Consider the following 23,084-nt stretch of genomic DNA (forward strand, 5'->3'; position numbering starts at 1 on the left):
TGGAGCAGATCCTCAAGGAATCAATTCTGAAGCACTTAGAGGAGAGGAAAGGGATCAGGAACAGTCAGCATGGATTCACCAAGGGCAAGTCATGCCTGACTAATCTAATTGCCTTCTATGACGAGATAACTGGCTCTGTGGATGAGGGGAAAGCAGTGGACGTATTGTATCTTGACTTTAGCAAAGCTTTTGACACGGTCTCCCACAGTATTCTTGCCAGTAAGATAAAGAAGTATGGATCGGGTGAATGGACGATAAGGTGGATAGAAAGTTGGCTAGATTGTCGGGCTCAACGGGTAGTGATCAATGGCTCGATGTCTAGTTGGCAGCCGGTATCAAGTGGAGTGCCCCAAGGGTCGGTCCTCAGGCTGGTTTTGTTCAATAACTTCATTAATCATCTGGAGGATGGTGTGGATTGCACCCTCAGCAAGTTTGCAGAGGACACTAAACTGGGAGGAGAGGTAGGTACGCTGGAGGGTAGGCATAGGATACAGAGGGCCCTAGACAAATTAGAGGATTGGGCCAAAAGAAATCTGATGAGGTTCAACAAGGACAAGTGCAGAGTCCTGCATTTAGGACGGAAGAATCCCATGCACCGCTACAGACTAGGGACCGAATGGCTCGGCAGCAGTTCTGCAGAAAAGGACCTAGGGGCTACAGTGGACAAGAAGCTGGATATGAGTCAACAGTGTGCCCTTGTTGCCAAGAAGGCCAATGGCATTTTGGGATGTATAAGTAGGGGTATTGCCAGCAGATTGAGGGACGTGATCGTTCCCCTCTATTCGACATTGGTGAGGCCTCATCTGGAGTACTGTGTCCAGTTTTGGGCCCCACACTACAAGAAGAATGTGGAAAAATTAGAAAGAGTCCGGCGAAGGGCAACAAAAATGATTAGGGGACTGGAACACATGAGTTATGAGGAGAGGCTGAGGGAACTGGGGATGTTTAGTCTGCAGAAGAGAAGAATGAGGGGGCATTTGATAGCTGCTTTCAACTACCTGAAAGGGGGTTCCAAAGAGAATGGATCTAGACTGTTCTCAGTGGTAGCAGATGACAGAATGAGGAGTAATGGTCTCAAGTTGCAGTGGGGAAGGTTTGGGTTGGATATTAGGAAAAACTTTTTCACTAGGAGGGTGGTGAAACACTGGAATGGGTTACCTAGGGAGGTGGTGGAATCTCCTTCCTTTGAGGTTTTTAAGGTCAGGCTTGACAAAGCCCTGGCTGGGATGATTTAGTTGGGGATTGGTCCTGCTTTGAGCAGGGGGTTGGACTAGATGACCTTCTGAGGTCCCTTCTAACCCTGATATTCTATGATTCTATGATTTGACTAGACCTCCCTGGTGTTCCTAGGTACATCCTCTCCACAGAGGGTATCCAATAGATCCCCAAAACAGAGAGATTGTCCATGACTGGGTGCCCCCATGGAGTGTCAGAGGTATGATGATTCACAGGCTTCACAACCTTCTATCGGTGCTTTCTCAGACTTCTTGAGGCACATACCACCCCTTATAGCCCTCTTCTAAATGCCCACCAAGTTCACCTGGACATCTGAGGCTCAGCTCTCTTTCTAGTGATTCAAAGCTCCTTTCATTGAGGGTCCCACAGTGGTACACCTAGAACTACCCTGCTCATTTGTAGTACAAGCTGATGCATCCAATGTGGCTTCTGAGGCAGCACTCTCCCAGAGCCACAGGCCCCAACACCTACTGCATCCATTTGCCTACTATTCTCTGAATCATAGAATTATAGAATATCAGGGTTGGAAGGGACCACAGGAGGTCATCTAGTCCAACCCCCTGCTCAAAGCAGGACCGATCCCCAATTAAAACATCCCAGCCAGGGCTTTGTCAAGCCTGACCTTAAAAACTTCAAAGGAAGGAGATTCCACCAGCTCCCTAGGTAACGCATTCCAGTGTTTCACCACCCTTTTTTCCTAATATCCAACCTAAATCTCCCCCACTGCAACTTGAGACCATTAGTCCTTGTTCTGTCATCTGCTACCACTGAGAACAGTCTAGAGCCATCCTCTTTGGAACCCCCTTTCAGGTAGTTGAAAGCAGCTATCAAATGCCCCCTCATTCTTCTCTTCCGCAGACTAAACATCCCCAGTTCCCTCAGCCTCTCCTCATAACTCATGTGTTCCAGTCCCCTAATCATTTTTGTTGCCCTCCGCTGGACTCTTTCTAATTTTTCCACATCCTTCTTGTAGTGTGGAGCCCAAAACTGGACACAGGACTCCAGATGAGGCCTCACCAGTGTTGAATAGAGGGGAACGATCACGTCCCTCAATCTGCTGGCAATACCCCTACTTATACATCCCAAAATGCCATTGGCCTTCTTGGCAACAAGGGCACACTGTTGACTCATATCCAGCTTCTCGTCCACTGTAACCCCTAGGTCCTTTTCTGCAGAACTGCTGCCGAGCCATTCGGTCCCTAGTCTGTAGCGGTGCATTGGATTCTTCTGTCCTAAATGCAGGACTCTGCACTTGTCCTTTTTGAACCTCATCAGATTTCTTTTGGCCCAATCCTCTAATTTGTCTAGGGCCCTCTGTATCCTATGCCTACCCTCCAGCGTACCTACCTCTCCTCCCAGTTTAGTGTCCTCTGCAAACTTGCTGAGGGTGCAATCCCCACCATCCTCCAGATGATTAATGAAGTTATTGAACAAAACCAGCCTGAGGACCGACCCTTGGGGCACTCCACTTGATACCGGCTGCCAACTAGACATCGAGCCATTGATCACTACCCGTTGAGCCTGACAATCTAGCCAACTTTCTATCCACCTTATCGTCCATTCATCCGATCCATACTTCTTTAACTTACTGGCAAGAATACTGTGGGAGACAGTGTCAAAAGCTTTGCTAAAGTCAAGGAACAACATGTCCACTGCTTTCCCCTCATCCACAGAGCCAGTTATCTCGTCATAGAAGGCAATTAGATTAGTCAGGCATGACTTGCCCTTGGTGAATCCATGCTGACTGTTCCTGATCCCTTTCCTCTCCTCTAAGTGCTTCAGAATTGATTCCTTGAGGACCTGCTCCATGATTTTTCCAGGGACTAATGTGAGGCTGAGTGGCCTGTAGTTCCCAGGATCCTCCTTCTTCCCTTTTTTAAAGATGGGCACTACATTAGCCTTTTTCCAGTCGTCTGGGACTTCCCCCAATGGCCATGAGTTTTCTAAGATAATGAAGCTGTCCTCCCGGAAAAAAATACAAGATTCTCAACAAAGAACTACTCACAATCAGGTTCAGGTTTGAGGAGTGGTGCCACTACCTTGAGGGGGATGGGAGAGGGGGGCAGTATCCAATACAGGTATACACAGACCACAAGAACCTTGAATATTTATACAAGACCAAAGCCCTGAACCAAAGACAGCTCTGTTGGGCACTATTCTTTTCCCATTTTGATTTCACCACCACGTATCAATTAGAAACCAAGAATGGCAAAGTGGGTGTCCTATTGCGCAAGGGGGAGTACTGCAAGGAGGAAGAAATCCCTACCTGGGGAAAAGTCCCTCCTCCTGAAACCCCGTAACTTCCTCAGTGCTGCAATGCAACAGCATCTCCTTACTCTGATCTGGCTGGCTTCTGAAAGTGACCTGCTGGCTCAGAAGGTTGCAGCATCCCCAGAGCAACCCGGAAGTAATACCAAGAGACTGCATACCATGATAGATGGAATAAGATATGTTAGCTGCTGCATCTACATCCTGTAAAGGTGCCCCTGGTTAGAAGTGTTCCAGATATGCCATGATGCCCCCAGTGTGCCATTCCAGTCTCTCTAAAACCTTATGTCTAACCTCTCGCCTCTTTTGCTGGCCCAGGAGGTAGACGAATATTTGGACCAATGTCAACTCCTGCGATATACATGTTCATGCCAAAGTTCTGTGCATAAAACCTTTCAGCACCCTTATGCTCCTAGAAACCCCCTTTCAACCCTAGAGAACAACCACCATGGACTTTATCAAAGAACTCCCTGAATTGAATGGATATATCACTATGCTCATGGAAATAGACCTGTTGACACTTCATCCCTTGCACCCAACTGCCCAGAGCCACAGCTCAACTTTTGTTTGCACATGTCTTTCATCCCTGACCACATAACATCTGACAGAGGTTCCCAGTTCATCTCCAGGTTTTGGTGTGAGATTCTCCAACTATTAAACATCCGTATCTGCATGTCATCTGTGTACCACACCCAGCCAAACAGAGTAAACCAAGTGCTGGAGTGTTGTTTCAGTCCACTATCTTCCCGTATGCCAAGTTCGCATATAACAATACTGACCATGTTTCCACAAGTCAAAGCCCCTTTTTCACCAGTTAGGGATTTCATCCCATACTCCCAACTGCCTCCCACACCTCAGCAGCCTGTGATATGGTCCAGCAAATCCACCGTCTCCAGGAAGAACTCAAGGAATACCTGGCAGAGGCAAAGGAAGCCTACAAGTGATAGGAAGATCACCAGAGACAGGCAGACACAGAACTCAAGGTAGGCCAGGAGATTTGATTATCCACCAAACATCTTCACACCGACCATTTCATAAAGGAGATCACTGATATCTCAGACTGTTTCAGATTTGCCAACTAATTTACTCCATCACTGTTAAACTCCGCTTGCTGAGTCTGCTCAAAATACACCCTGTTTTCCATATCTCCCTTTTGAAACCATTCAACAAAAACCTGCTTCCCAGCCAAACACATCCCCCCTCTCCCTGGGCCATAAGGAATACCTAGCCTGGGTCATTCAGCGCTCCAAGATGAAGTGGGGTAAATCATGGTATCTTGTGGACTGGGATGGGTACAGTCCTGAGGAGCAGTCCTGGGAACTGGCTCAACATGTACATGTCATAGAAGCATTTCACAAAAGTCCAGCAATTCCCCAGGGCAGCCATGATGTAAGGAGCAGCAAACCTGGGTCTGCAGATTCTCCAGGGAACAACCACTTCCATGCTAGCATCAACAGCTGTGGTAGTGGAAGCACTTGGCAGGTCATGAGCCTTAGTGGCCCACACCCTAGGACATGCCACCCATGGTGGGCCTAACTGACAGGCCATTCCTGATTGGCCCATACATACTACTTAAGCCTGGGGTGGCTACAGGAAATTTGTCTGTGCAAATAGGTGGTTCCCCAACTAGCTGCTGGTACAGACCCTGCTTCCGTGCACTGCTTCTGGTTCCTGACCTGGCCTTTTCCCTCCTGGCTCTGCCGCCTGCTTTCTGACCCAGCTTTGTCTCCTGCTTCTGACTGTGACCTCAGCCTTATCTCCCGGCCCCGACTCTCGACTCCTGACTTGGCCTTGGCTCCTGAGACTGGCCACTGGTTCCTAACCTCAGATTGACCACTACTCCAATTCCTGAAGTCTGGCTCTGGCTCTATAGAATCATAGAATCATAGAATATCAGGGTTGGAAGGGACCCCAGAAGGTCATCTAGTCCAACCCCCTGCTCAAAGCAGGACCAATTCCCAGTTAAATCATCCCAGCCAGGGCTTTGTCAAGCCTGACCTTAAAAACCTCTAAGGAAGGAGATTCTACCACCTCCCTAGGTAACGCATTCCAGTGTTTCACCACCCTCTTAGTGAAAAAGTTTTTCCTAATATCCAATCTAAACCTCCCCCACTGCAACTTGAGACCATTACTCCTCGTTCTGTCATCTGCTACCATTGAGAACAGTCTAGAGCCATCCTCTTTGGAACCCCCTTTCAGGTAGTTGAAAGCAGCTATCAAATCCCCCCTCATTCTTCTCTTCTGCAGGCTAAACAATCCCAGCTCCCTCAGCCTCTCCTCATAACTCATGTGTTCCAGTCCCCTAATCATTTTTGTTGCCCTTCGCTGGACTCTCTCCAATTTATCCACATCCTTCTTGAAGTGTGGGGCCCAAAACTGGACACAGTACTCCAGATGAGGCCTCACCAATGTCGAATGGCTCTAGCTACTAGGCTGGCCGCCTACGACCCAGCTCTGACGTCCCTTCAGTCAGAGGCTGGACAGTGCTCTGGAGAAGGAAGGTTTACATCCCTCCCCAAGCTTCTAGGTGCTCCGTCCTCGCTGACAGAGCGGTGGGAGTTCTCCCTATCTCTGACCGTCCAGTGCTCTTGGAACCCTACTAAAGCTCTTGTCCTCAGAAAACGCACTTGTGCTCTGTCCCCCCGCCATCCCCAAACTATGCGCTCCACATGCACAGGACACCAAGAGCAGGGCTGCAGGGGAAGTGAGTGGAGACAGGGTATGGCCATCAGAGCACAGGACCAAGATGGAGTATCACGCGAAACAGCCCCAGGCAGCATCATGGTGCCAAGAACCAGGGGCCGGCATGCAGTCGATGCTCCAATGGTGACATTCCTATGGACCATCACTTGGTTCCACTGTATTGGCTGGGTACTCCGCCATCAGCCACTTGAGCCTGGTTGTAGCCCAGCACTGCTCAGCCTGGGAAGAGCATGGCACAGAGCTCTGTTGTGTGCACTGAGGAGCTGATTGGGTCTAATTCGCCTCAGGGAGTGGAACAGAGATTGTTCACTGTGCCCCGGGCTCAGCAATAACAACCATCTCCTTTGCTCTCACTGGATCCAATTCCACCCTGCGGTAAGTGGGGCGACAACTTTTGCAGTCAGTAGAGATGCACTTGCTTAGACAAGGTCTGCAGGCTTCAGCTGGGCACCTGCAAGGATCAGGAAGGATTCCTCCCTCCCCATCCCATGCACAATGGGCCAGATACGTTTGGGTTCTTTTGGCCTTCCTCTGGAGAATTGGGGATTGGCCACAGCTGGCGACAGGACACCAGACGGGGTGGGCCAGTACTCTGAGATGGTTCAGAAAATCCTTTGCCTAGATGCCTAGCTGGGTCGTGCTCACATGATCAGGGGCAAACTGAGCTGCTAGATCTGAAGTCAGGAGGAATTTTCCCCAGAGCAGAATGGAGGGATATTCGGGGAGAGAGGGGAAAGGGTACCTTCCTCTGGAGCCTGGGGCATGGATTGACTGCAGGGATCATCAGATATATCTCACCTAGTCCATTCCCAGGTCTCTGCTGGTGCTGCACAACTGCTCACTGTTGTGAGGACTGAAATGCTTTAGTCTAGCTAATGTCATTGAGCTCAGAACATGGGGAACAAAGTGAAATGTAACGGCCTGTGCTATGCAGGGGGTCGCACTGGATGATCTAATGGTCCCCTCTGGCCTTAAACTCTATGAAGTAATGGCCCTCGGTGTTGTATCCATCTCAATCACATTTCATGTCAAATTCATCCCTGGGGCAGCTTCACAAGCTGCTGTGGGCTGTGTTGAATTGGGCCCTTAGGGTTGAAGGCTGTGGCAAGCCTGCCACCTGTTTGCCACAAAGAATGCAGAGCCAGCCCCAAATCACTGGGATCCTCTTCTTTCTGTAGGAAGCTTCACTGCACCAGGAATTCCATCCACATCCACTTCTTCACCTCCTTCATAATGCGGGGAGCTGCCGTGTTCATCAAAGACTCCGTGCTCTTCGCGGATGAGTCCATCAATCACTGCACCATGTCAACGGTAAGAGGGTGCTCAGCAGATGGGGTTGGCTCCTTCCAGGGCCAGAGCTGGCATGGTGCTCCCACATCAACCTGCTGGTAAACAGGTGCAGAGAAGAGCCCATGTGAACCTTTTCCTCTCTCCCTCGCTAGGTGAACTGCAAAGCGGCCATTGCCTTCTTCCAGTACTCAGTGCTGGCCAACTTCTACTGGCTCCTCGTGGAGGGGATGTACCTGCAAACACTGCTGCTGTTCACCTTCACCTCTGACAAGAGGTATTTCTGGTGGTACACCCTCATCGGCTGGGGTGAGTAAAGCGAATGCTCATGAAATGCACTAAACCCGGGATGTCCATAGCGAGGACCATTAAAGAAGGACCAAAGGTTCTAGGAATCTTCCCAGAGCAGCCCATTAGCTGACAATTGTACACCAAAGCAGAGCTGAAACTTTTTTGTACAAAACTTTTATTCAGGGGAGAGAAAAAAATGCAGATTTGGCAATGCCAAAATGTCTTGTGAATTTGAGTCATTTTTGGTTCAGCCTGAAATGTTTTCCCTGACTTTTTTTTTTAATTTCCCATGAGCCAAAAAAAATCTGTTGTTTGCCTGCTTCTCTACCAAAGGTGGCTCCTGCCACTGAATCTTTGTCACATGCCTTGTTAGACTGGTTCCACTGAAGGAAGCAGAGCAAGGGATGGGCCAGTGACTAGGGGGCTAGTCTGAGACTCCAGAGAGCTGGGTTCAACTCCTTGCTGTGTCTCTGCATTGTGTGGTCTCTTTGGGTCTTAGTTCCCCACCTGTGTATAAGGATAATAGCCTTGCCTCATAGGGGACTTGTGAGGTGTATGTATAAAAACTCTGTTAATTAGGGGGGCATGTAATTATCTAAATAGAACAACTGGTGTTATGTCATTGGTTTCCATCGAGCCAGGGTTTCTCCCTGGATCTTTGGAGCAAAGATATTTGTAAACCGTCTAGCAACTGGGACCCCTGGATGCTGCCATAATGTATGAGTTCTCTTCTGGAGACAGCCCACCTTTCTTTAGGTTGACTGTTTTTTCACAGGGTGGGCTAGGTGTGGGCCAAACCCACTGGCTGGAGCTGGTGGGGGAAAATGGCGGGGGGAAACAGTTTCACAAAAATATTTGAAATGCTGAAGTTGGTTTTGCTGCAGGGAGTCTAAAATGGGCCCACTTTTTGTTTTTCATGACATTTTTGTATTGACATTTTGATAGAAATTGTTATTGAAATATTTCGCTTGTTAAAGAATTGATAAATGAAAAATGTCCATGATGATTTTGAAAAAAGCGTAGACAAAGAAGTCACTAAAATTGTCATGCAAACCAGACAGCATTGCTAATGGTGACAATCTATCACAAAGAATTTGGTAAAAGGCTGTTTTTTCAATGAAAAAAACCTTTTGTTCTAAAACCTTCAAGCCCCACTCCTGACCCAGCACAACAAAGGACCCAGGTGCTGCTGGAGGGGATGTAGTACATCAAGGGCCTGTGTATAGGGCAGGGTCACAGCGGGGGTCAGGACAGATGAAAATACTGCAGATTTTTCAGCCACCAACCATCTGAAGATCTCAACATGCTTCACAAAAGAAGATCAGAGTAGATGGATGGGTGTGTGTGGGGATGGATGGGGCAGGCGAGCGTATGGGGATAGGTAGATGAATCCCATGTTCAGCATCATGGACAGAGGAGCATGCAACTGCTAACAGGAGAAGATGCAGCTGCTGGGATCAGAGCCAGGAGCTGTGTGCAGGGCCAGGGTTAGGTGCCTCATACTGGATCAGGTGGAAGGACAAGCACAGAATGGTTCAGCAATGAGTCACAGGACAAGTCAGTGGGACAACCCCTCCGCTCCTAAGTCCCAGCTTCTTGCTCTAACCACTGGACCATGCTGTCATGTCTGAGTCCTTTCATGTATCGCTGCCTTTTTTGATTGGGTGGTGGCTGCCTGGCATCGTGAACCTCTTCTGCCAGCTCCCCAGTGGTCGGCACAGCCATCAGCAGGAAGAGTGTACCTCCACGTCATCCTGCCCACGCATGCCCCACCATGTCCCATGCCTCCACACCAAGAGGCTCAAGCTTTGAGCAGTGTGGGAAGCATTCCCTGAGCAACAAGTTCCCTGACACCAGGTCTGCGGTGGGCAGAGGGGGGCGGGAGAGCCTCTCTCCCAATGGAGATGGAAGTGCTGTGAATTTGTCAGGATCTGTTATCCGTGCTGGGTTGGGGGGCGTGTGGCATGGCAGCTCCCTGCTCAGTCATGGTAGGACTCCGCCACCTGTGGGAGAACAACTGGCCTCTTTCCTTGCAGGCGTACCTCTGCTCTTTGTGAGCTTGTGGATCTTCGCCCGGCTACAATACGACAACCATGGGTAAGAACCGCCCAGCGCCCAGCCCCTTTATCTAGGGGCATCATTGAAACCTGTGCGTCCCAAATGAGCTCAGGTCCCGTGGGGCATGACTGGAGCCAGATGAGCGACATGGAGCCTCCAGGTCTAGAGAGCAGCCATTACACACCCCAGGGGTGGGGGTGCACTGCTCCAACAGCTAATCCAGGGGGGTTTCCTGCTCTGACAGCTAAAAACTGATTTCTGTTGTCAAGAGGAATGTCCCCCAAGACCCCCCCCCCCCAGCCTGATCCAGCATTTCAGAGACCATGCCAAGGCTTCTAAGTCCTGTGCATGAGATCCTGGTCTCGCTGGGCAACCTACCAGCCTAGATCCAAGATCTGGGGCTAGTCCAAGTACTCTAATGTAGGCATTGCTTGGACATAGCTCAGGCTAGAGCTTGGGCTCCGACACCTCCCCGCACCTCCAAGGCTTTGGAGCCTGAGCCACAGCATCTAGACAACTGTTTTTAGAGCACTAATGTGAACCTGTGGGCCCGGGCTGGGACGCTTGCTGCTAGGTGCATTGTAGACCACTGAAGCCAATGAGGGCTTTGTTAACAGACTTCAATGGGGCCAGCATTTCACCCTGGGCTCCTGCCACCCCAGCGCGACCATGGATCCTGGGGGCTGCCCAAACTGACCAGCAGAATGAAGGAAGGGAGGAGAGAGGGACAACGCTTTATTAGTCTCTATTTTCTGTTCTGGTGGTGCCCACAGGCCCCAGTCAGGATCAGGCCCCATCATGATGCGCACTGTACACACAGGCATACTAGGGACAGCGTCCCAGCCTCGAAGCGTTGCAAAGCTTTGTAGTTAGAACATGGGCACTCATTTAAACTTGCTGGGCTGGTTTTTCATGTAATCTCAGCCCCTTTATGCCGTGCTGGCCATGTGAGAATGAATTAAAGTACCAGCGCAGTGTCAAGGGGCTTCCCTGAAAAGAAGACCCTGGCCTGTACAGCAGGGATAACGCTGGTCTACCTCGCGGGGTGATTGTGGGGATCCACTAATGACTTTTGAGAAGAAGGGCGCTTGAGATGGACTAATAGCTATTCCGCTATAGCAGTGCCCGTCAGATTCCCTGTGTAGACAAGCCCTAAGCAGTACTGCTAATGGACTGGCCCCATATTACTTTCCCAGGGGGCTGGGCTGCCTTTTCACACCTGAACCTTTGGTTTTATGGTGAAAAAATTGGCAACGTGAAAATGACGTGACTCTCCCGGCAGTTTAGCTAGATGGTCATGCCCACTCCTCAGCCCATTGCCAGTGGTGGCCATGCCTACCTCCCTGACCCTTCCCCCACTCATTTCAGACCCAGCCCCTCCCTTTCTACCACTTTGTGACAGCTCATCTCGCCATGTTTCATGTTTCTTGCCTCTCTAACATTCCTAGTTGTCCTGGGTCGGGCTTGGAGGGACTTTCCCAAGTGTTGACAGTGTCATCATGAGTGGAGCCCTCTCTTCCTCCTCCCACCTCCGCCAAATCATGAAATTGGCTAAAAAATAGTGAGGTTTTTAAAAAAGATTCACTTGTGTGTTTTGTTCTGTCTGAGTTTTGAACTCCCCCCTCCCCTCCCGTGTGTGTGACAATTACTCCACCACCAACTCACAAACGGATAGCGTGCAAGGCAATTGTGGCTCCCACTGCAGGAGGTCTCACTGTAGGGCCCAACACAGATCTCACTGTGCCGGCACTACATGCGGGCACATGCGCACACACAGACACAGACAGTCCCTGCCCTGAAGAGCTTACAGACTTGTGCAAAACATGGCGGCGACTTTGCAGCATGATGGATAAGGCTGAGAGTTGTCAGACTCATACAGGGGCCACCAAACAGCCATTAGCTGGGAACGGCTGCTAACCATTACTGAGCTGGACTGGATTCGGGCTGGCGACTGACAGCTGAAAGGCTCTGTAGCTCGTTAGCAGCACCCCGAGGCATCCAGAACAGCGTGAGTGTCAATATTAGCTCCAAAATCACATGGAGGCTGGAGCTGTTCGCGTGAACCCCTGCCGCAGGGAGCAAAAGCACAATGAGTTGGTAATGCTTCTGTGCTTTCCCTGCTCTCTCCTAGGTGTTGGGATGACTATGCCAGTCTGTACTGGTGGGTGATCAAGGCCCCCATTCTCTTTGCCATCTTCGTGAGTATGCCGCAGGGTGTTTCGCTTTGTAAACGCGCAGGTTGCCAGGCGAGTGCCGTGAGAAGGGATGGGCAGCCTGCCTGGGAGGCTGGGATACCTGCAGGGAGATGGAGGAGTCCAGCCTGTGGGTTTTGGGAATGTTGTCGGGTGGTCAGTTCTATTTCGAGGCTGAGACAAACCTTCTCTTCCTTTTGCAAGATGAACTTCCTCATATTCCTGAATGTGATCCGAATGTTAGTGCAGAAGATTCGATCCCCTGACGTTGGCAAAAACTACAAGCAGCAGTATATGTAAGCAAAGCGTTAACACTCTCTGCTCCAGTAGTCTGGGCCCCTTTCCCAGGCCGGATAAACCACTTGACTCAGTGACCATGTCAATGGTCTGGTCCCAGGAAATTTGATCCTTTCTCCTGCATAGCACTTAGGCCTGGCTTGGCCAGCCAGGGTCCTTCCCAAGGATTCACATTTCACCAGGCCAGTGGCTGTTATGCTTGGGTGCTATACAGGGTGTGATTGATGTGGGGTTGGGGTGTCATATGGGGTGTGATTGTATGACACCCCAACCCCATGTCAGAGCTTTCCAAAGCTTGCAGAGTAGAGCCAGATCCCTAGTTTGTATCAGTATTGACTACAGTGGAGAGGCACCAATTTATATATCTGTCCCCAATCATTTACTGTCATGGATTCAGGACCAGAATAGAAAATGCCAAGTGAGAGTAACCACAGTAGGTGCTATCCAAAGAGGGAGGCTTTGTGATGGGGTCTGTCATCAGCTCATAAAACCAGGTGCTTTGTCAGGACCCCCATAGATCCCCAGTGCTGCCTGGAAACTTTGGGCCACAAGGTCTTAAAAAACCTGCCCTAATGCCACATGAAGATTAGATAGTTAAATCACCAACTCTCATAGACTCATAAGACTGGAAGTGACCTCGAGAGGTCAACTAGTCCAGTCCCCTGCACTCATGGCAGGACTAAGGATTATCTAGACCATCCCTGACAGGTGTTTGTCTAACCTGCTCTTAAAAATCTCCAATGATGGAGATTCCACAACCTCCCTTGGCAATTTATTCAAGTGCTTAACCACCCTGACAGTCAGGAAGGTTTTCCTAATGTCGAACCTAAACCTCCCTTTCTGCAATTTAAGCCCATTCCTTCTTGTCCTATCCTCAGAGGTTAAGAAGAACAATTCTTCTTCCTCCTCCTTGTAACAACCTTTTATGTACTTGAAAATGGTTATCATGTGCCCTCTCCACCTTCTCTTTTCCAGAATAAACAAACCCAATTTTTTCAATCTTCCTGCAAAGGTCATGTTTTCTAGACCTTTAATCATTTTAGTCACCTTCTCTGGACTCTCTCCAATTTGTCCACATCCTTCCTGAAATGTGGTGCCCAGAACTAGACACAACACTCCAGTTGAGGCCTAATCAGCCTGAAAGGGCCCGATCCTGCATCCTTTACTCATGCAAGTAAAACGTGAAATGAGACTGCTCACATGAGAGAGTTGTAGGCCCCAAGTGGCCCCTGTAGCTGTAACATTTTCTACACTGTATTCAATACAGAATTTCCCAGAATTGTAAGCTATAATTTTGCTAAATCAAACCCAAACAAGGAAAGGCCCCATGGAGGACTGCAAATAGCTTATGTCCATGCCAGGTGTCATGCTCGAGCTCTCTGCTGGAGCTGTGTCAAGAAGCTGTAGTTAGAATATTGATACGGTACATTTTCCCCTCACTGTCTTTCTCCAAGTGTCTCCTTAAAACATCTCCCTTGGGAACCCATTTGACCCTCCTCATCCCTTGACATAAATGGTGTCAAACCCATTTAGAAAATGCAGAACCACCATGAGCTGAGTTAAGCAAGTGCACACCCTGATGGCAGTTACTATCGCCCTTCCTTCAGCCTCAGACCCTACTGTCCGTATGGGTCCATTTACACAGAGTTTTGGAGTAAGCCTCCTGATCTGGGTCAACAGACTTGGGCTAGTGGGGCTCATACTAGCACTCTGAAAACAGCTTTAGAGACGTGCTTTGAAGTTGTGGCTGGGGCTGGAGCTCGGGCGCTGAAGCTTAGGGAGAGGGGTGGCTAAGTTGTTCCAATGTTTAATTATCCTCCTGTTAAGAAAATTGCACCATATGTCCAGTCTGGAATTGTCTAGCTTCAGCTTCCAGCCCCTGGAGCTTGCTCTGCCTTTGTCTCCTAGATTCAAGGACTTTTGACTTTCAGAAACTCACTATAGACCATCATCAAGTCACCTCTTAAGCTTCTCTTGGGTAAATGAAACAGACTGGGTGCTTCAGTCTTTTCCAGACCTAGAATCATCCTTGAAACTTTTGTTTGAACCTTTTCCCATTTACTAACAACCCCAGGTATGGGCATGGGCTTAAGTGCCTTTCTGAATTGGGGCCCAAAAGCCAGTCAGATTTGTAAAAGAATTGTGTGTTTTTGATAAAAGCGTGAAATTTGCCATAACCTTAGCGCATGACCTAATAAAGATCATAGAATATCAGGGTTGGAAGAGACCTCAGGAGGTCATCCAGTCCAACCCCTGCTCAAAGCAGGATCAATCCCCAATTTTTGCCTCATATCCCTAAATAGCACCCTCAAGGATTGAGCTCACAAGCCTGGGTTTAGCAGGCCAAAGCTCAAACCACTGAGCTATCCCTCCCAGATAGCAAGTCATCACCAACTCATGCCATGCCATGTTGGCTGTGGCAGCCATTTTAAATTCAGAATTCATTTTTTTCCCTACTGCTGTTTTTTTCTGATAGTGATCGTTTATTGAATTAAACCATTCCAGTGGGGTTTTATTTTTGGACATTTATACTCCTGTTGTCTTAGGTATCCTGAAAATGAAAGCAATGAATTGCAATGGCTTGAGATTATTAGTTCTTGATATTTTAGTACATACCCTGTAGCACATCACCAGGGAATATTTACTAAAATATTAATCATATAGAAAAATAACACAGAACATTTACGAGTTTCTGTTCACAAACTGAAAGTTACATTTCTCCTTGCCAATAACAATATTCTCTATTGATCTCGGTCTATCAGGATATTGCTGTGTCTCAAAGGTTGAAAAGGCAGTGTACGTAAACAGGCAGCCTAAAACAAAATAAGAAACAAGAAAGTCTCTTTCACAGTCTTCCGTATGTTCAAACATCACACTCCCCACCACAAGGGCACAGGGCAGCCAGCTCAGTGCTGCCTTGCCATGCTTGCACCTTGCTTGGCACCCCATTTTGCAGCCCCATTTTAGGAGTTCACGACAATAATCATGTGCTTCTGGGAGGGTTGTCCACAGTGGGCTCCATCCCTCAGTGCCCCCAGGCCATCTCCATTCCTTGGGGGAGGGGAGTTCAGGAGTCTGACCCCAGCAGCGTCCTGCTTGGTATGCAGCTCTCTCACTGCTGAACCAGAGCAGGTTTGGTCAGTGGAGGGATTCCATAGCTCTGCCCTTGTCTCAGCAGCGTTTGTGCCACTTGTCCTGTCATGCAGAGGCACCACAGGGCACTGCAGCAGAGACATTGTTCCGTCCGCTGTGGATTGTGGTGCAGCAGACAAACCCATGAAAGCAGGGGACAGACGCCTGCCAGGGTTCCTATGGAGATTTCTTTCCTCTTCCAGCAAAAGCAGATGCTGTGTCACAACCGGTATCATCATGAAACACTGGGAATGCCTTTGACTTGCTTAGGCCGAGTGAAGAAGCTGTCTCATGGGCAGGTACAAGTCCAATCCACAGTGCAGGGATCTGAGGTCTTTGCACATATGTGACAGCAAGGACTATGCCATCGGTGTCAACTGTGCATATGAGAACTGGAATACCTCTTTGACTGAATACAGGAGCAGCATTCTGCTTTTTGCTCCCTCGTGGTTGCCTGGGGAAAGGCTGGTCTTGTCACAGGCAGGGCTGCGGTGTACATAGAATCATAGAATATCAGGGTTGGAAGGGACCTCAGGTCATCTAGTCCAACCCCCTGCTCAAAGCAGGCCCAATCCCCAATTAAATCATCCCAGCCAGGGCTTTGTCAAGCCTGACCTTAAAAACTTCTAAGGAAGGAGATTCTACCACCTCCCTAGGTAACGCATTCCAGTGTTTCACCACCCTCTTAGTGAAAAAGTTTTTCCTAATATCCAACCTAAACCTCCCCCACTGCAACTTGAGACCATTACTCCCTGTCCTGTCCTCTTCTACCACTCAGAATAGTCTAGAACCATCCTCTCTGGAACCACCTCTCAGGTAGTTGAAAGCAGCTATCAAATCCCCATCTTGACCATCCGTGGCGATTAGCTCTTTACCTTCTACTGCTAACTGTGTAATAGACTATGCAAGGAAGCAGCAGATTCATTTTTATTTTCATCAATGCGCAGAAACTCTTGCCAGTTTTAGTGGTAGAGGGATGCAAGGCTTGGTGCTCCTCTTGACTCCCTTCTGATCTTGCTTCTGATCTGGACCTTGAGACTATGTGGAATGCAAACATCCCACCCTCCTGCAACACTGCAGTTGTGTCTTGAAGTAGGGAATAAAAATGTTCATAGCATCGTCATCAAATGTGTTGCTAGCAATGGGCTTCAACATCTTCACAAGAGCTGCCCCATCAAAAACTATGGCATCTACTGCCGGAGGCGTACCTTGCAGCTGAACTTAGCCCTTCCAGAATAGCCATCAGGTCAGACTGCTTGCCAATGTGTAGTTTGCCCATCTAAGACAATGAAAGGGAGCATGCCTGATTCTCACACTGAGAAATATCCCGGTGACCATCATGTGTTTGGCAAGGTATGTACAGGTCAGAAAAGGGGAGCAGTCATTTGTCAAGGAGGAAAACTGCAATTTGGTCTTGAGGTCTCCCTTGCTGGGGGCTGCCGAACAAGGGCAGTTTGTTTCGCTTGCTAGCCTCTGATGACGGCTTTGTTTTGTCTTGCGATCTCTGTTACAAACATGGTGTTCCGCTGCGGCCTGATTTTCCAACCTTCATAACACAATCACAACAGGGTCTGCAATATCTCTGGTGGCCAGTTTAACTAAGTCTACACTCTCTTCTGAGAAAGGGTTGCCCATGTCCTCTGTGACCTCAACAAGTGCCTTGACATGTCATGCAAGAGAAACCGAGGCACCTTTCACCTTCTCATGCTGCTTTGTGTTAGACTTTTTCAGGGGGCTCCTTTCTCCACTGTGGCTTCAAATTCTCCTCTCAACCTGGCCACCTCTGGTCCTGCTATTGTCCAGCACCAAAGGGCTTCTGGACTTTGTGTTAGACCAACAGCTCCATCAACCTCTTTGATTGTGGCATTATTTGCTCATGAGCCTGGTCAAGTGCGATTGCAGAGAAAACATGCTGTGTCTTGGGAACCTGACAGGCTCCTTCTTAGCTGTGTCAGGATATCTCGGAGGTGAACAGGCGCCCAACGAGCATAATTGGTACGATCTAATGCAAAGACCCAAGGTGAGAGTCCCTTGTCCCTCACAGTACTCCAGATGAGGCCTCACCAATGTCGAATAGAGGGGAACGATCACGTCCCTCGATCTGCTCGCTATGCCCCTACTTATACATCCCAAAATGCCATTGGCCTTCTTGGCAACAAGGGCACACTGCTGACTCATATCCAGCTTCTCGTCCACTGTCACCCCTAGGTCCTTTTCCGCAGAACTGCTGCCGAGCCATTCGGTCCCTAGTCTGTAGCTGTGCATGGGATTCTTCCATCCTAAGTGCAGGACCCTGCACTTATCCTTATTGAACCTCATCAGATTTCTTTTGGCCCAATCCTCCAATTTGTCTAGGTCCTTCTGTATCCTATCCCTCCCCTCCAGCGTATCTACCACTCCTCCCAGTTTAGTATCATCCGCAAATTTGCTGAGAGTGCAATCCACACCATTTTCCAGATCATTTATGAAGATATTGAACAAAACCGGCCCCAGGACCGACCCTTGGGGCACTCCACTTGATACCGGCTGCCAACTAGACATCGAGCCATTGATCACTACCCGTTGAGCCCGACAATCTAGCCAGCTTTCTACCCACCTTATAGTGCATTCATCCAGCCCATACTTCCTTAAATTGCTGACAAGAATACTGTGGGAGACCGTGTCAAAAGCTTTGCTAAAGTCAAGATACAATACATCCACTGCTTTCCCTTCATCCACAGAACCAGTAATCTCATCATAGAAGGCGATTAGATTAGTCAGGCATGACCTTCCCTTGGTGAATCCATGCTGACTGTTCCTGATCACTTTCCTCTCATGCAAGTGCTTCAGGATTGATTCTTTGAGGACCTGCTCCATGATTTTTCCAGGGACTGAGGTGAGGCTGACTGGCCTGTAGTTCCCTGGATCCTCCTTCTTTCCTTTTTTAAAGATTGGCACTACATTAGCCTTTTTCCAGTCATCCGGGACTTCCCCCCTTCATATAATAATCTCATATACACACATTTTTCATTAATTATATGTATTGAATTTATTATTATTATTATTATTATTAGCCAGGTTACTGGGGGGGGTTTCAGTGTGAAAAATTGTGTGCTATTTTATGGGTTGAATGACTGAATAACATAATACCCTCCCCCACCCCACACCAATGTCCATCACTAAGTCCGGTAATTTTGTTACGTGTCTGTCATGCAACATGGTGGTTGTTAGGGGGCTTATTCCTTCACCCACTTACTTCCCTGGTCCTTCTCGCATGAACAGAGAGCAACAATACCCGAAGTCCAAAGGTGCAAACAATTCGATGTTTATTGGGGTGAACTTCCAGCAAGCATGATTCCAGTTTCCTTCCTTAGTGTCCCCCTTCCCAGCTCTTACACCACAGAGCCTTACACCTGTGTCCCTGTTCCCATTCCTGCCCTTAGCCAAACATGATTCCAATTTCCCCAGCCCCATTACCTGTTCCCATTTCCCCCTTTAGCAAAACATGATTCCAATTTCCCCACCCCCATTCCCTGTTCCCATTTCCCCTCCCCACACCCACCCCCTCACTTCCTGATTGACTGCAGACTATATAGTAAAACTTGAATTCTGCTTTGCTATACCAATCATTTTCCTGAAATTTAACTAACCAATCCTAACATATTGTAACATGATTATGTAACCAATTATATCCCAACACCTTAATTAGTTTACACCCAGCAAAATTAATTATACAGCGGACAGGAACAATCACAGAACCAGACAGAGATTATACAGACAAACAATAGCAAAGTGGGAACTATAATGACAAAACAGTACAGAAGTGAGGTTTTCACATCCCAGCTATTAATAAGTGAGTTCTTGCCAGACAGGATGCTATTAAATTAAGTTTCCTTTTACATTTTCTAGGCACTTCCCTTTCTCTGGAGGCGATAGGCATTATCAGGACAGGAGTGTATTCCTAACAGCCCAATAGCACCTTATTTCAGTGTGACTAGTTTGAAATGTGAGGAGGTGACCATTCACTTCCCAGCTTATGGCTGCCTCTGCAGCTTAGCCAAAGGCCTTAGCCTAAGCACAGGGCCTCAGACTGTCACAGTGAGAGAAGGCCCTTACACCGGCAGACAGTGATTTTGATTCTTTCTTTTATACCTCTAGAACTAGCCAAGTGATAAGAATACACCTAAATTCTTCGAGTACAGGCCTTTACCAACAGGCCTGAATATCTATATTCTAACAGTGGTGCCCTGTTCTTCACGGGGATATGGGGTCCAGGGCGGCCTGGGGGGTTAGCGGGGGGCCTGACACTGGCAGCAGCAAGTGACCCAGCCCCAGCCCACTCCGCTCCACCCTGCCGGCTCCCGGCATTGCTCAGGGGCTGGGGCTTGGAGGATGAGATGGAGTGGGGGGGTGGGGGGTGGGAAGAGGCGGGGCATGGTGTGGCCAGATTGCTTGCTGCTGCCAGCACCAGGCCCCCCGCTAGCACCCCAGGCCACCCTGGACTCTCTGTCCCCCTGAAGCGCGGGGCCGCCCAAAGCGCAGGGCCCGGAGCAGTGCCCCAATCCGTCCTATGGATGGGACGGCTCTGCTTGGGCATCACCAGAAATTATACAAACCTGCCGCCCATGGCTACGACGATGATCAAAGTCCTCCCCCAAACACACCTTCCAAGATCCATGGGTCCTACACATGCCCATCACATGTGGTGTACCTCATCCAGTGCACTAAATGTCCCAGCAACAACACTGTGGTGAAATCAGACAATCACTACGCTCTCAAACAAACTCACAGAGGAAAATGATTGACAAAAACATCCTTTCACATGTGGGTGAGCACTTCACAGAAAGCGATCACTTTGTGTTTGACCTCTCAGGCCTCATCCTCAAAGGAGACCTGCACAACCTTCAGAAGACAAGTGTGGGAGCTTAAATTCATAACTGTGCTAGACACTAAAAATCATGGACTAAATAGAGACACTGGATTTATGGCTTATTACAACACTAACCCACTAACACGACCTCCCCTCAACATTTCATTTTTTCTCTCTCCTTTTCCCCCTATGACTGGAGGTGTGTTAACAGGCCACTTCACCTTGAATGGGCCCTTGAAATGTGTTAACTACTTATGCTAAACAATCTGTTCCACCTTGTATTTAACTGTGACACTCGGAGAGTCTTTTCCAGACCTGAAGAAGAGCTCTGTTTGGCTTGAAAGCTTGTCTCTCTCGCCAACTGAAGTTGGTGGAATAAAAGATATCACCTCCCCCACCTTGTCTCTCTAATATCCTGGGACCAACATGGCTCCAACTAGTGGGTCACTTTTCCTGATCCCTCCCCAAGTGACACTTGTTCTGCAACAGACCTAGTGCGGTGTCATTTAAACGGATGTAGAAAGGCCAGATGCACTATTCAGTTTTAATACTTTCCCAGTAGCTCCATTTCCTGGGAGGGGAGAGCATTTTTAATTCACTAACAGTGCGAACCCAGTGATTCTTGTATAACCAGAACCTGTCACTTTGATTCTTCCCAGGAGACTGGCAAAATCCACACTGCTTCTCATCCCCCTCTTTGGGGTTCACTACGTGGTGTTCGCCCTCTTCCCGGAGCATATTGGCGTTGAAGCAAGACTCTATTTTGAACTGGTTCTTGGCTCCTATCAGGTATGAGAGTGAGGGAGCAGCTGGCGCAGAGAGGAGTAATAACAGAAGCCCCAGCTGTGAACCTGGGCCCAGATTCTCTCTCCCTGTACCACCCAGGTGCAGCCCTTGCACCCTGTGCCCTGCCCACACATCAAAACAGGGCACGGAGGGGGTTGCCACAGGCTGACAGAGGCAGAAAATGGGCTCTTATTTTTTTATTTTAAAAAAGAGAACAACTACAAAATAAGGGGGGGAAATACAGTCGAAGGAGACGTCTGACTGTCCATGAACGCAAACGGAGCGTCACCCTTTCGCAGCATGTCAAACTAACAGCCAGGGTGTGATTGTAACCAGCTCAGTACTACCCTGATTCCCTCCCCCGATGCAATTACCCAGAATCCCCAGGCGCAGTCCCTATCTTACCAAGGAACAGAATGTATCATTGCTGTGAGGGCTGCAAACCAGCCAGATAAACTCCATGTGGCTCCTATGAATAGCTAGGCCCCAACAGCAGCAACCACCTTCTTTAGATAAACATCCACAGAGTATTTGTAACAGCATAAATAAAATGGGAGGAGTCTAGCCCTTGGGCTTTCCAGGAGGGTGGAGAAATGCAGCAACATGTTTGTTTTGTGAAACTTCTTCCCCTGCTGTTGTATTTCAGGGGTTCCTGGTGGCTCTGCTGTACTGCTTCCTGAATGGGGAGGTGAGTGATTTCCCTTCAGCACACGTGTGCACACATGCATGCACAAACACGTGCACGTGTGCACACAAATTCACTTGTGAACACATGCATGTGCACACAGATACATGCAGTGCACACACGTATACCCATACACACAAGGATGTGCATACGCACCGCATTGGCTCAGGGTTCCTTTTCTAATTAACTTCCCCAGTGCGGTGTCTAGCACTGGGATTGTGTCCTTATTACCACATCCCTCCTCGGCTCCAGCCTAGCCAGCTGGTGCCATCTGTAGCTGTTAAAGGGGGCTCCCTGAGTGCTGAGGGAGGGGGTTTCTGACACTGGGAGGCTAAATCAGTTGAACTGATGATGTAAAAAGCCACCTTTCATTGGCCTGTAGATATGAGACCCTGCATCCCTGTGGACCCTTCCCTGTGAGGCTCTCAAAGCCCTTTGCCAAACCTGAATGAGTCCTAGGGGGAGGGGTCTGGGTGCTGGCCTCCATTTCCTATGGGTTGAAGTGAAGCTCAAAGTGGGGAAGGCCCAGCTTCTCCCAGCGCTGTTCCAAGGTGATTCTCTGCTGGGCTGTTCCAGGTGCAGGCTGAGATCCGGAGGAACTGGGGCAAATGGCAGTCGTCCATGGAGAGCAACGTCTTCAACCTGGTGACCCAAGACTTTACAGCCTGAGAAGGGAAAGGGCTGGTGATAAACAGCTTCCCAAAGCCTGACCGCTATTCCACGCCCCGCAGCAGCAGCCCCAGTGGGGAGTAGGGCAGCGCCTTGCATTCCACTTTGCCACCCAGTTTGTTTCTGCTTCCTTGGCCAAACATACAGAGGTGGGGACTGAGGGAAAAGACCTTGTAGATCGACTCTAGCCCCTCCCCAGAGATTTTTGCAGGGTCGTACTCTGCATTCGATTCTTCAGGGCTTGTCCAGCTTTGTGTTCAATGTCCCAAGAAACAGACCTTCCTCCCCTTCCCTCTGGGAAATGACCCCACAGCAAAGATTTTGCACTTGGGAAAAGTTTCCAGAGATTCAGGCTGTATTCTCCATTCATTGCCTTCCTCCTAGTTATAAGCCATGCACTGCTCTAACTCACTCCTCTTCCTCCCTGCCATGGGCCCCCACCCTGCTCTCAGCTGTTGTGACTCACGTCCCCCACACACATCCAATCCACCAGTCTCCTTCGCAGGTGGGTTGCCCTTCTTGTAAATACTTAGGGGTTTTCTCCATCTTTCTGGTCCTGAGCTGCATGGGATGCAGCAACACCTGGCACAGCCTGCCCAGGGCCAGATGTCGGCATCACCTGGCATGGCCT

At 49.0% G+C, this 23,084-nt stretch overlaps 1 pseudogene; it reads left to right on the plus strand.

The window, feature by feature from the left end:
• LOC140903742 (vasoactive intestinal polypeptide receptor 1-like) overlaps positions 1 to 22,453 on the plus strand; it is a 68,217-nt pseudogene extending 45,764 nt beyond the window's left edge.
• The last annotated feature ends 631 nt before the right edge of the window (positions 22,454 to 23,084 follow it).

The sequence above is a fragment of the Lepidochelys kempii genome, chromosome 27 (genome assembly GCF_965140265.1).
Source record: "Lepidochelys kempii isolate rLepKem1 chromosome 27, rLepKem1.hap2, whole genome shotgun sequence".
NCBI lineage: Eukaryota > Metazoa > Chordata > Testudines > Cheloniidae > Lepidochelys > Lepidochelys kempii.